A 12,580-nucleotide genomic window follows, 5' to 3' on the forward strand; every position below is an offset into this window, starting at 1 on the left:
AGGAAAGCAAGTATTGTGCACCTGGCTTCCCAACACCGAGTGCCATTGCTGCTTACCAAGAGTGGAAGGGACAAGGCACAGGAGCTCAGTGCCGTGCAGACATGATGGCAGGAGCATCACATTGTTTCTGCCACTGTGCCCACACTGTGCTGAAGTCCTGTACCTGGCACCTCCCTCTTGGCAAACTGCAGAGATGCTTGGTGCCAATGCCACCCTGCCAACCATTGCTGGTTACAATTCTCCCACTTCTGACTTACAGTAATATATGTGAGGTAGTCCAAGGGCATTTAGTTTTTCTTCTTCATTCTTTCCATTTTATTATCTCAGTTTAGTGACTTTAAAACACACCCCATTGCATTCTAGTATGCTTCTTCTGAGGGCTTTGAAATTGCAAACTCAAATACTTCTGGGGAATGATGCTACGTTAGCTCCAAAGGGAATGTACAGAAAAGAAAATGGCTGTCCCCACAGGGGCAGCCATCTTTTTTCTGTACACTGTCCCAAGCAATGATGGCACATTATCATGTAGCGTTGTTTCCCAGAGGTGTTTGTGGTTCCGTTTTCAAAGTGTATGGCAGCAGTACACCATGAAGGAATGGCTTGTGTTTAAAAGCCGCTAAACAAAAAGAACAACCAAAATAAAATTAAAAACCCTCAGACTGCGTCATATATTACTGTAAATAAAAGAAATGTCCCACCCAAATATCATTTGAGGAATTTGTTTAGCAGTGAATGGGGAGAATGATGAATGGGGGTAATTAACTGAAGGGGTATTGATTCAGAGCAGAATCTGGGAAATTAATTGGGGGTAAGTTAATTAAAGAGGAACTAGATTGGGGTGATCTGGTTTATTTGTTTTGTGATCTGAAGAATTTATTTGGAGCGATCTGAGTTGGTAATTAATGGGAAGTAAATTTATTGTAGGGAAACGGATTTGGGTGGGAAATCAACTGGCCTGTCTCCTGTGAAATTTAAACTCTAATAATTTCTAAATTTGTAGCAATAAATTAACACAGTTAAAATCAGTATAACTTTAAAAACAAATATACATAACTAAATTATATATCTGGGTGGGCTTGCCAAAACAAAAAGGGTTTTAGATGGCATCTAAAAAATATGCGATTCATTTAATTAATCACAGACTCATAGAGTTGGAAGGTTCCTCAAAGGTCATCTAGTCACCTGCAGATACAGGATATCCACTGCAAATACCTTCCTGGTCATACACTACTATGTTCCAGTACCAGTTTGGGAACTGTTGGGCAAGGTCATGGCTAGCCTGAGCCCTTCAAAGTGTGTTATTCAATTGGGAGAGTATGGGGGAAATAATCAAAGGGAGGAAAGCAAAGTTCATAACACAATTAAAATTGTGAGGCAAGGTGGAGGCTTCATGATTTCAATTGTATAAAATTCATGGTAGATAATTATCAAAGGCTTTTAGCCATGATGGCTAGATGGAACCTCTGGTTCCAGAAGCTTTTATTGATGGAGGGGAACTGAGATGGAGATCTAATACTTTCATGCCCTTGATACTTCTTTAAACAGTGCATAGTTAAACTACAGAATTCACTCCCACAAGAGGTAGTAATGGTCACCAACCTGGATGGGAAAAAAAGAGAATTCAACAAATTCATGAATAAGGCTATCAATGGTTGTTAGCCACGGTGGCGTTCTGCCTCCATGGTCAGAGGCAGTATACCTCTGAATACCAGTTGCTGGAAACCACAAGAGGGAAGAATGCTGTTGTGCTGAGGTCCTGCTGTTGCACTTAGGACCTGCTTGCAGGCTTCTTATAGGCATCTGGTTGGCCACTGTAGAACAGGATGCTGGTCTAGATGCCATGGGGACCATGGAGAATGCTTGGAAGGATTGGGAGAATGGAGAGGGATTACAGATGTTGCAGCGGGGGCTGGGGAAACCATGGGGGAAATGCTTCCAGAAACTTCTGGCAGCTACATGCCTAGTAAGCCTATTGATGCCCATAACCCTCCTTCGCCTATGATGGAGGGAGGGGAATCCTTGCTGGCACCCAGCCCAGACTTAACCTTTGAACACATAGACTCTAATGAACTGGCTGGACTCTTCCAGAAAGATAAGGATGAGAATCAGAGCCAGAAATAACAGTTTCTCCAAGGTCACAAGAGCTGGAGAAGAGACAGCTTCAGAAATCCTCATCTCTTCCCGGGAGAAGTCCCCACTAGACTAGAGTGCTAGATTTAGCTCGTGCAAGAAGAGTGTCTAGCCACCTCTCTTTTATTTAGTGTCTGGGCGTGATAGGGTCATTGCGACAACTTTTCATTGCTTCCATATGCTTAGTGCACTGCCAGTGCTCTGTGTCCTGATTCATGCCTAGAATGTTTTGATGCTGCATTCCTATACTGACTTCTGGAAGAAAGCTTTATCAAAACCCAGTCTTTGAGTCCTGAGTCTGCTTCTTTGGTTGGGAGCCAGGACATTAGATGGGCCACTGGAATGATCCAGCAACACTCCTCTTATGTTCTTATGAGTCTCCCTCTTTACCCCCAGCCCCTCATTGGGCCTGACAGGATGTTTAGAGCTGGTGGTGGAGTGTTCACCTAGCTGTCAAAGAATCTAGTCCATGTTTTATGTGCCTGATATAACTCCAGCCTGCATTTTATTCAAAGGTTAGAACTCTAACGACTATGCCCCGAGGCAGTTGAAGAGATGTAGTTTATATAGTGTTATAGTTTGTTCTAAATAAAGTGGTTTGATCACTATCCTTTGTGTAAAAACTACATCTTATAGATATAAAGGTCCCAGTCTCTCCTGGGCCTTTGGTGGGACAGGCCTAGCTCTAAGTTATCCTCAGGGAATGAGTGAATCAGTTAATTTTGATTCTTCACAGGTTCTCATTTTTCCAATCTTAATTTCAGTTCTGTAAGTTTTTACATTGGTTTGCCTTTTTTGTTTTAAAGGCTCTCCTAAAAATTTATCACCATTTTAGCAAGAATTTCTCTTCATATACACATTTTTGTAAACAATTTTGCCTTACACAGTTTTGCAAAACAATTTCCCCTAATATACATTTCTGAATGTTATTTTCATCCGTATATGCATTTATATATACACTTTACCCTAATACATGCATTTTTGTATATGTTACTTGGTTGGAGAACTGCATTGCAAAATTCAGCCAAGTGTGAATTTCAAATAATGGCTGTGCTTTGGTTTGTGTTTTTTTTCCAGTAAGTGCTAATTAAGTAAGTCTTTAAATATGAACTGAATCAGATTTCTCTCCAATCCCTACCCTCACTGTAGTTCCAGCTCTAGTTTGCTCCACTCCCAAATATGGGACAGCCAATCTTATTCCTCTGAGAACTTAATATCTCATCATACCACATCAATAGTTTAAAATCATAGAATCGTAGAGTTGGAAGGGGCCTATAAGGCCATCAAGTCCAACCCCCTGCTCAATGCAGAAATCCAAGCATACCCAACAGATGGCTTTAATCCAAGCAGGAATTAAAGCATACCCAACAGATGGCTGTCCAGCTGCAATGCCTCCAGTGTTGGAGAGCCCACCACCTCCCTAGGTAATTGGTTCCATTGTCGTACTGCTCTATTACTTTATTACTGAGAATGTTTAGCAAAAAAAACATGTTAATATTATACATTGGTACAGTTTAATGCTTTATTTGTATAAATACCTTTCCAAGCTCACTTATTCCAAACCATTTATTATTAAAAAATTGCAGGACTTCTACAGCTCAGAAATGCTGTAGAAAAATCTGTTTTCTCCCTCGTCTGCATTTTTTGTTGTCCTTGCTCTTCCCCAGCTAAAGAAAGATAAACAGACAAATGCCAGGAAGAGGGCAGAACTCTAAAATAAACTGTTACACACACATCATTCAGAAAGCAAACAATGAATCTACAAATGCAGCTATTCCATTTACATTGGGTGGAAAGAGGCACTCATCATCACCCTGTTTTGCATGGTTCCACCAAATTCCTGGAAACCAGCGCATGGCTGGCAAAGTTATGGGGAGGAAATTAACAGAACATTTCACTGGAGAAATCGGAAGGCAATAGTTGGCCCAGTCTTCATAACTTAGATCCATATTATTAAAGAGCTGTCATCAGTAATCTACATTTGGTGGAGGGAAATACTCTGAACCTACAAGAATACAAGTCTCAGACCTCTAATGGGCTATTCTTATAAGATGGCCATGTCTCCTATTTATAAAATAGGACAGTCCTCTGTTTGGAGGCATCCTCTGTTTGAAGGATTGCCCAGTCCAGATCTGGTTAAAGAACTATAAAGCTATGCTCTGCCTCTGTAGTCGGAGGCAGCATGCTTCTGAGTACGTTATATGAAACCACAGGAGGAGAGAGTGCTCTTGCACTCATGTGCAGCTTGTGGGCTTCCCACAGGCATCTGGTTGTTCACTGTGAGAACAGGATGCTGGACGAGATGGGCCACTGGCCTGACCCAGCAGGCTCTTCTTATATTCTTAAGAAGGAAGAGGAGGGGCCTAGAAGTTGACTGTCATAAGTTAACACATGGACAGCAGACAATAGAAATGCATACTATGTGGTCAATCTTCCCCATTATGTATGTATTTCTATTTAAATTTTAGTACAGAGTTAAAATATATGGTAGTTATATAAACGGACAGAAGCAAACTAAGGTAGAATTAAATTAACAAAATCCCTTTATGGGTCTTTGCAGCAGAAGATATCTAGCAACTGTTTCCATTATTAATTTGTTTGCATTAGCCAAATACCATTCAACTGTCCTTGTCTAGTGCGATGAATTGAAAGGGTAAGTAAATTGCTTTAGTCGGCACCCACAGTTCTGGAACTGAAATTCCATCACTGCTGCCGCATAGTTTTGGTTTAACTGATGCTTGTGTGGTTAAAGTGTAGTTAGTGTCCATGGATCATTTCGGCACCTAATGAAGATTTGGGGTTTGGAAGCACAGCTCTGGGATACCACAAAATGACTCTTAATGTTAAGGCTTCCAAAAAAAACCCAAACCCTCACACCCTGATATTAAACTTGATCATCTGTAACTGCTTCCTGACTTTCCCTAAATTATGGTACCATTTTAACCATTTTTCAGAACCTGGCAATTTAATGTGGCATTTTTTAAAAAAAGGCATTTGTAATGGATAGATGTAATTGGATGGGGCAGGGTGAAAACAGGCAATACTGGATATATTCTCTTGATGTCACTCTTTGAAAGCTGTAGAAGCAGTGGGATAAACATTCTTTCCTTTGAGATCATTCTTGCTCCCAACCCGTCTTTCCCCCAATTCTTCCTTTGGCCATCTTAGTATTATGCACAAACACAAAGGAGAGAGTCCCCAAACGGCACAATATCAATGGGATCTGTAAACAATATTAGAGGTTGTCAATGGTACAGCCCTTTGCCACTTCCTAATTTTGGAAATTGATGTTAGTGTTGAAGCATCCAGGAAACAATAAAACCCCATTTGGGGAGGTTCTGCTGGTTAAGTTACTCTGGATGATTCACATCAGATAAGTTTTTTGCTTTTTAAAGAGATGCATAAAAGGCCAGAAGGTTATTTTCAGCTACCAACCATGAGAACTTTCTCATGTCTCAGTTGGTTTTGATGAAGCAGTGGGGAAAGACTGCTGGGAGGAAGGGCAGGATATAAATCAAACAATAAATAAATAAATAAAATATAATCCTGAGATCTCATCAACAACTCTGACATCCAGACATGTAGATGTTGATTAGTTTTTATCTCTTTCTAATTTACTGCTGATTTTAATTGTCTTTTAAATGTTTTGGTTTGCTTGTTTTTAACTGTTTTTATTGATACTTTGAATATTTCCTGTAAACAACTTGGAGGTTCTGTTACAATCAAGCTATCTACCAGGTGTGCCAAAGCCGGGCAGAAAAGCAGGCAAAAGCGGTCAGATGGGTCCTGCACGCACGGGGCCCAGGAAAAGTGCAAGTGAGCAACTGAAATGTTTCTCAGGCTGCTTCATCGTCCCCCCCAGGGCTGTCAAGAGGTGGGCATCAGGCAGCAGAGGAAAGTAGGAGAGGCAGGGGTTTGCAAGGGGGCTTTAAAACAGCCCCACAATGCACGTTGGCTATATGCACCTATTTCACAGTGAACACACGCAGAGCCAAACTGAGCAGGATTGAATCCTCTACTCATCAGCTGATGAGTGGAGGGTTCAATCTTGCAGGCTGTAGCGGTCTGCTTAACCAGCACATTCCCTGCAGAGGGAAGCAGTAGGGCTGGCACCAGGCATAACTAGGTCCTTGGGCACCAGACTGCCATGCGCCTGGGTCGTTGTGGTGCTCCCCAACACCCCCCTGAAGCAGCTGGGTGCTGGCTTAAATAGGCCCGGCAGCCCCACTTCCTACATTGTTGCGTCAGTGGGGACATCAGTGGGGTGATGGTATGCATGCTTGTGCTAGGGCACTGGCTGCCTTGCAGAAATTTTGCCTGGGAGGGTGGAGCTCCCGCTCTGCAATCTGTGGTAGCGTTGGCCTGGCTGTAAATCACGCCCCACAACCCAACACTGCCACGGATCATGGAACAGGATCTCTACTCTCCCAGACCCAGCCTAAGAAGGGCCCCCTCTGGGCTGCAGCCCCCCCAGGCCTGTGCCCGACCTGGCTGCTCACTGGTGCTGGGCCTGGGAAGCAGACCCCAGCAGGACTGTACTCTCCACTCACCAGGTGGTGAGGGGAGGGTGCAATTCTGCTGGTTGCAGGGGTCTGATTTGCCAGTGTTTCCTTTTGCAGAGGCTGCCTTCCTGTCCTTTTTTCAGAGAGTAGGACTGAACCTTCCGCTCTCACAAGGAATGTGCTAGTGAAGCACCCAGTAGGATTCAGCTCTCCATTCATCAGCTGATGAGCAGAAGGTCCAGTCCTTCTTCCCCTGCCCCCCCTCCTGACCATATAGTTAATTAAGGTTTGAACACTGTGATTAAACATGCAATGTGGAAGGGGAGCAGCAGCAGAAGACCCAGCATTTCTTTCTTCCCCTGCCCCCTCCTGATACTGAAGATAGAACATAGCTATTATGACCTCCAGCCACTGATAGCCTTATCCTCCATTGATAGCCTTATCCTGCCTTTCTTTGACTGAGGAAGAAAGACTCAGTTATGGATAGTCTTGGTCATCGCTCTTGAAGAGTAACTTCTTGTTTGTACACCGCAGAGGTGAACTGTACAGAGGCGATGCCAAGCAAATTCTGTATGGCAGGGGTCTGGGAACCTTCAGCCTTTAGGTCAGATTTGGCCTGGCATGGGTCCCAATTTGGCCCACAAGACGATTTCATCCCATTGGGCATCATATGTGGATTGGCTGTGCCCCATGGGGAACTTTGTTGCACCACCAATCTGTGCAGAAAGCAGGTCTGCCAGCCCTGTGTTTGGTGCTGGCAAGCACAGGGGCGGTAGAACCCCTTGCACTACAGTTCCCAAGCACCCAACAACCAGCTGGCTCTCAGGCTCTTGGAAAGTGCTGCACAATGGTATTTGACAAGTGAGCGGAACAGTCCACCTCTCAATCATCTGGCGTCATAATAATGTCTGGTGATTGTCAGGTGGGTTGTCCCGCCCACTTGTTAAAGTTGGCCTGTGGGGATGGGGACAGATTAAGATCTGGCCTGCTTGGCCAAAAAGTTTCCCCACCCTTGTATTTTATGTATTTTATGTATTTATTTATTTTATTATTGCATTAATATCTCACCTTTCCTCCAAGGAGCTGAAGGTGGCGCACGTGTTTTCTCTCCCTCTCCATTTTATCCTCACAACAGCCCTGTGAGGTGGGTTAGGCTGAGAGAAGAAAGATAAATATTAATATAGCACTGAAGACTGTTGCTCGACATTACTTTATAAGGCTGCAATCCAATACGTGTCTACTCAGAAGTAAGCTGCATTGGGTTCAATGAGACTTACTCCCAGGTAAGTGTGTATTGGATTGAATTCAAGTCTGCAAGGGATGGCTTGTATGTTTCTATTCTCTCCTTTTGTGTTTTGATATTCATTTCTACGTAGTGTTCCTTAATTAATTTTTAAAAATTGAAGGTGGTGAGAGAAATATAGGTAACTCTGAGCAATTACACATGTGGTCTGAAAAACAAGGGAGGGGATGACTGTTCCCTCTGCCCTCCTTAAATGGCATCCTTAGATTTTTCCTGTAAATGGACTGTGCAGATGTACCTGATTGTAGCTGATAGAAAAGCAGGCCTGCGAAACAACAACTTGCCAGTAGGTGGCACTGCAGTCCATGTTACTACTGCATTCCATCCATTCTAAAAGTTTTCTCATGTTTTAAATTCTAGCTAACCTAAGATGATGTCACATGGAGGAGAGGTAATTTTTACTGGTGCAATTTGTATGTCAGTAGGAAGCTGGAAATAGTTGAAGACAACTTATTTTAGAGGATGAGCAGAGCCGGGTTGCCTTTTCTCAACACCTGATTTTGCAGGTTCAAAACCTTTGATTCTAGCGTAATTGCTGAGATATGCCAAGATGTTGACTGTATTTCAGCAGTGGTGTGCATGGTCTTTATTGGTGGAAGCGATATGTCTTTCCCTTGCTCCAATGCCCATCTACTTCCATTTTGTTGTGGTGCTTTAGCAACTACAGTTCCACCATCTTTATTTCCCATAATGCCTCTGGACCCCACCCCCAGAGGCATTGTGGGGGAATACTGTAGCCACCTGGCCCAACTGTTCCATTTTCACTGTTGGGCCCTAAGGCTTTTCAAGAAGTGCCGTCAACCAGAGTTGACTCTGCAGGACCTCACGGCTGCCCGGTAAGCGTGGTGGTGGTGGAGCTGCCACCAGGGGGCACTGGACACCTCAGATTAGCTCCTGACACTGGGTGGTTTGGCTGGGGATGGGGGAGAAATTCAATTCCGTTTGCATTTCAAGGCGAACTTACCTAATTTGCCCTCCCTGAAAATATATGCGAAGCTTCCTTTGAAATCTGCACTTCTATGAATTTTGCAGTGCAGTTCTCCAGACAAGCAATATGTAAAAACGACACATGCTGGGGTAAATGGAAATACATCTATAGTAAAAATAGTATACAAACATCCAGTGTATTAGGGGAAATTGCTTTGCAAAATGTGTGTATTAGGAGAAATTTGCTGATGAATTTTCATGAGGACTTAAACAAAATCACAAAGTGATGTAGAGAACTGAACTTAAAGATTGCAAAAATCAGAAACGGCGAGAAACTGACTGACAAATGCGCTCATCCTAAGCCCTTCCTGATAGAGAACTGCAGGAGAAGTGACACTTCCCTGTCAATCATCATGATAGATATTTTGGGATCCCAAAGGTGATTGGACAGGTTAGCAGGCTATTTAAGAACAGTGCTTGAAAGATGTACTTCTATTTTCTGGTGATGTTCAGATGCATATCGATTTTTAATTTTTGGACAGCTATTTCAGCTGTATTTGTGATTACCCCCCCCCCCTGCTGCTTCACTACCTCCATATAGTGATGGTTGTCATGGTACATTGTGTGGTGTGACGTTGGTGTCCTGCCTGGTTAAAGTGTTCTTTGCAACTTGAAAGCCCAGCAGTATCTATCCTATGGGCATGCAACTTTGTCTAATAAAAGATACCACCTTATCTGTTTGTAGCCCTTAACTCCCTCACAAGGGCAGTCTCCGACGTATGATCTCTACAAAGTTCAGGCCACGTTATCTGTGATGCGACACGGATATGAGACTGGGGCTTTGAAGAGGCTTTGCATCATGAAGCAGTGAAGGCTCATGGCATTGATGTCAATGAGGCAGTGAATCTACTCCAGGTTTTAATTGGAACTCCTTGAAAGTTCCGATTAAAACCCGGAGCGGATTCACTGCCCCACTGACATCGGATCCACCAGTCTCTGCTATCATGAAGTGTTTCTGTTTGACAGCTCTGGCTTCTTTGCCATTAGGTCTGGCATCTTTCCCTATCTTGCATGGATAAACAATTGGTCACCCAGGGATTCATTTAGCTTTCAGGGACAATGGTGCAATTAAGAAATGTTAGACTGAGTGGTCTTATGGGGGCCAGTCCTCTGGACTTAAAGATCTAATGCCCTTCCTCTTTAGACAGCAATATGCATGGGTGTTCATGGGGAGTGGGGGGCAAGGGGACCATTCCCCTACCCCAGCTAATCTCCAGATTCCCCCATAATCCCCAGACTCCCAACTTTCATTTTTTAAAAAGTGTACGTTTCCAGCGTTTGTAGAACCTGACATATGAGGCAAAATGTACAGGTACTATTCTAACTTTTTGTGAGAAATTGCTCCTCTCTTTCAGTGTTTTATTCTCACGCCCCCTCCCCCAAATTCCTGCAGACACCCATGGTAATGCACATTACTTCACTTACTTCAAAATATGGTAAGCCAACTTAGCTGCACTGCAGGGCCCTCCTGCTCATTCTGCTGAGTGGGGCCCTGGACATCTGCCCCCGAGTCCTTCCCTAACAGCACCCTGCTGGTGGATTCCCATCTGGACTCATCTTGGCTCCCCCAGCATATAATAAGAACTAAGATTCTTACACCAGTAGTGGTTGGTGGCATGGCAAAGGTAGGGCGGGCAGTGTGGCAGCAGCAGCCAATGCAGCTGGTACATATAGGTATTAAGTGTTCTAGCTGCCTCACCCCCCACAAGCATCTGAGTGATGCACTGATGCATCGGTCCCACCTGAAGTTTGTGTATGCTGGGATACCCCGATTTTCACATCCAGGAGACTCCTGCCTCATGCTAGTACACATTCCTGAAATTGTTTTGACTCTGTCATAGTCTATCATGTACAGTTTTAAAAGGCAACAGTTGTGTTTGTTCTGTGTGAAGCTACTTTGTGAAGTACGTGAAAAATACTGCTGCAGAATGTGTTATCAGAAGTTCAGAACGCATCTGACCAGCTGCAACATGTGAAATGGTCAGTGATATACTACATTCAGTGGAGGCTGGTGCCCTTTGTGACTGGTAATACAGAAGGCAGGAAGACCAAAAGTAGGTGGCGCCAGAGCCAATGTTAGGTGTAGCCGACTAATTCTGGTCTTGTCCTCCCCTTCCTCCCTGCAGAATTCTACAAAAGCAACTCTAAGGAGGAGGAAGCTGACAGTCAGTGCCACCCCTTGGACTGGCTGTAAGTGAAAAGGCAGGCAAGTGCGGGCTGGCTGAGGGCAGACTGAGTTTGGTGGGCCTGTGCCCCATTTGTCCTAATAGGCCAGCCTCAACTGATTACATATACAGTGCTGTGCACCTGCCCCTAATTCAGAGGTGCAACTTCCAGAGACTCTAAAAGAGGCAGTCAAACCCTGAAGAGCAGGAGGTTACAAACACCCTCATCAACCTTTTAAAAGAGGTGTCCCCCTGGTTGTCTACATGGGAAAACTGGGAAGAAATTGGAACGCTTAAAAAAAAAATCAGAGCTGGCTCCAGTACACAGATATTATAGGAGCATAAGGGGGGGGGAGATACAAGATAAGACCGGAAAGGGGGAAAGGAAGAAGGGAACAAGTGTGAGCGAGAGAGAAAGAAATAGTGGAAAACTGCAATGGATAGATTTGTGAAACCTCTTAATATTATATCATGAAGATAAGCTTGATACAGCAGCTTGGCCATATAGATCTGCTTGGATAGCTAAAAATGCCACACATTGCAAAGAAAATGCCTAACAAAATGCTGAGATGGTTTGTTCCTATTGGAGTGAAGACTGTTGCACCAATCCAGACGACATGAGAAGGGATGAATAACGGAACGAACCAATAGTTGGCATGTGGGCCCTTGTTACATGGGGAGCCTTTGCTCAGGCATTCAGAATGTATGTCAGTCTCTACTGCTTTATTTTTGAACATAAGAATACATTTGTTGTGCCTAGGCATGGAATGATCTGTCAATTTCAGTTCTCTCTGTTTCTCATTGTTCCTCATGAAAATTCTGCATTTCAGTGCAAATTTCTCCTAGTAAACACATTTTGTATGCATTTTTGTACACATAAATGTACACATTTTTGCAAGCAATTTATCCTAAATATAATGCATTTTTGTATAATAATAATATAATAAATTTTATTTGTTAGTCGCCCATCTGTCCGAATTAACGGACACTCTGGGCGACTTACAACAATATAAAATACAATATAAAACACATACAATCAGCAGTCACAACATTAACATCAATTCATCTAAAACCATCCGTTCAATAATACAGCATAAGAACCTAGCCCACCCCAGAGATCCCATAGGCCTGCCTGAATAGCCAGGTCTTTAAGGCTCGGCGAAAAGCCATCAGGGAGGAGGCATGTTGGAGGTCAAATGGAAGCAAGTTCCAGAGGGTGGGGGCCACGATCGAAAAAGCCCTCTCTCTGGTCTGCACCAGCCTAGCTGTTTTCACCGGTGGGACCGAGAGAAGGTCTTGTGAGGCTGATCTTGTTTGGCGGCATATTTGGTGATACTGGAGGCGTTCCTTCAGATAAACTGGGCCGAAACCGTATAGGGTTTTAAAGGTCAACACCAACACCTTGAATTGGGCCCAGTACACAACTGGCAACCAGTGTAGCTCCATCAACACTGGGGTGACATGGTCCCGGCGACGGCTCTGCTTTATTAAGC

This window comes from Rhineura floridana, chromosome 6 (assembly GCF_030035675.1).
Source record: "Rhineura floridana isolate rRhiFlo1 chromosome 6, rRhiFlo1.hap2, whole genome shotgun sequence".
NCBI classification, from domain to species: domain Eukaryota; kingdom Metazoa; phylum Chordata; class Lepidosauria; order Squamata; family Rhineuridae; genus Rhineura; species Rhineura floridana.